This window comes from Paraphaeosphaeria sporulosa, assembly GCF_001642045.1.
Source record: "Paraphaeosphaeria sporulosa strain AP3s5-JAC2a unplaced genomic scaffold CC84scaffold_11, whole genome shotgun sequence".
NCBI classification, from domain to species: Eukaryota; Fungi; Ascomycota; class Dothideomycetes; order Pleosporales; family Didymosphaeriaceae; genus Paraphaeosphaeria; species Paraphaeosphaeria sporulosa.
The window spans coordinates 1,371,020-1,372,988 of record NW_017253370.1 but is presented as its reverse complement, the minus strand read 5'-3'; positions in this window follow the sequence as shown (position 1 = coordinate 1,372,988).

Genomic DNA, 1,969 nt, shown 5'->3' with positions numbered 1-1,969 from the left:
TAAGGGGAAGAAGATCTATAGGAAGATTAGAGCCTAGACTCCCTCTAGTAGTAAGCTAAACTTAATAATATAAGTATCTTTCCTAAGATTAAGGCCTATGTAAGGGATGGCGCTAGGTAGTTTAAGCTAAAATAGAAACTTACTATTAGTATATCTAAATATAATATTAATAAAGAGGGCTACCTATACTTCTACTCCTAAAGATGGGTTCTAGACTTAGAACCCTTATATATAAAACTTATTATAATGGCTTACTACTTACTAGCTTTAGGACACTTAGGACGCGAGAACACGTATAAAATACTAGCGAGGGACTACTTCTTCCCTAGGATGTTAAACAATGTCTATTAGTATATTAAGAACTATAATGTCTGCGGTAGGACTAAGCCCTAGAGGGAGGTAAAAAAAAATTTACTAAAACTCTTACCCCTACCTAAGTAAGGTTGGAAAGACATTATAATAGACTTTATTACTACCCTACCCCCTAGTAAAGGCTATACGAATATTATAGTTATAGTAGATAGGCTAAATAAGAACCTAAAGTTTATTAGTCTTCCTAACCTCTAGGTATTAATGGTTACTATAGCCTTCCTCTAGCACTAGGTCACTAACCACTTCCTCCCTAATACTATTACCTTGGACCGCAGAGCACAGTTCATAAGTGAATTTTAGATAGAATTATATTGCCTATTAGGTATTAACTGGAAATTATCAACCACAAAGCACCTAGAAACTAACAGCTAGATAGAGAGAATAAACTTAGTCCTTAAAGCTTACCTCTAGGCCTACTATAACTAGTAGTAAGATGATTAGATAAGATGGCTACTAATAGCCTAGATTACGATTAAAGGGAGGGAGGCCACCACTACTAGTATAAGTCCCTTCTTCCTCTCCTACGGCTAGAATGTGGACCTAGTAGAGTAGTTTAAGCACTAAAGGACTACTATAGAACTAGCTACTAATCTAAAACACGCCGTAGAAGTAATAACGTAGAAGTTTAAGGAGGTGTTTAACTTCGCCTAGGTATAGATAGCGGCGGCATAGTAGGACCTAGAAAGGATAGTAAATAAATACTATAGGAAGGTACTAATCCTTTAAGTAGGTGATAGAGTTTGGCTAAAATATAGGGACTACCTAAGAAACGCCTAACCTAGCAAGAAGCTAGATTAGAAGAATGGGAAATTTATAGTTAAGAAGGTTATAAACTCCTATATAGTAGAACTAAACGTCCTACTAAATATATACCCTAGATTCCACGTAGACTAACTAAAGCGGGCCCCTAAAGACCTACTTCCTAGCCAAGTTATAGACGACACCTAACCTAGGGCTATAGTTACTAAGGAAGGCGAAGAGGAATACAGCATAGTAGATATCTATAAAGAATAACGTATACGCTAGGGTAAGAAGTTAAAATATCTAGTATAATAGGAGAACTACTTCTAGTGCATATAGGAGCCTCATGTAAACCTAAATTAAGTGTTAGCCCTTAACCACTAGGAGAAGTTCATGGAATAGTATAGGAAACGCGATGGAAGCCTACTAATAGAATTCTACTATAATATCCTATAGATCCACTTCTATTAGAGGCCGCCTTAATGGTGCCTCCCTTCCTTAATGAACTCGAGGATGTATCACTAACCAAGAAGGGAGGGTAGAGTGGGTAAAGGAATATTACCTACCTATAGAACCATGCTTTAGAGCCATGAATCTAAAAGGAGCGTAAGGAACGAAGTAAGGAGAGTTACTAAAGGCGTATAGAATAGATATGGAATAGATAGAACCCCCCCCTAGAAGAAGCTAGGAATGGTGAGGGGGTTATAAGGAATATAGGAGAGGTGGAGATAGTAATCTATAAAGAAGGAGTAAACTATAGTAAAAGAAGCTTAGAAGTGAGTAGAGAGGTAATAAAAGTACACTAGAATACTAGTAGAATAAAGAAAGAGGGTAGAAGTTAAGAAGAAGAGAAGAG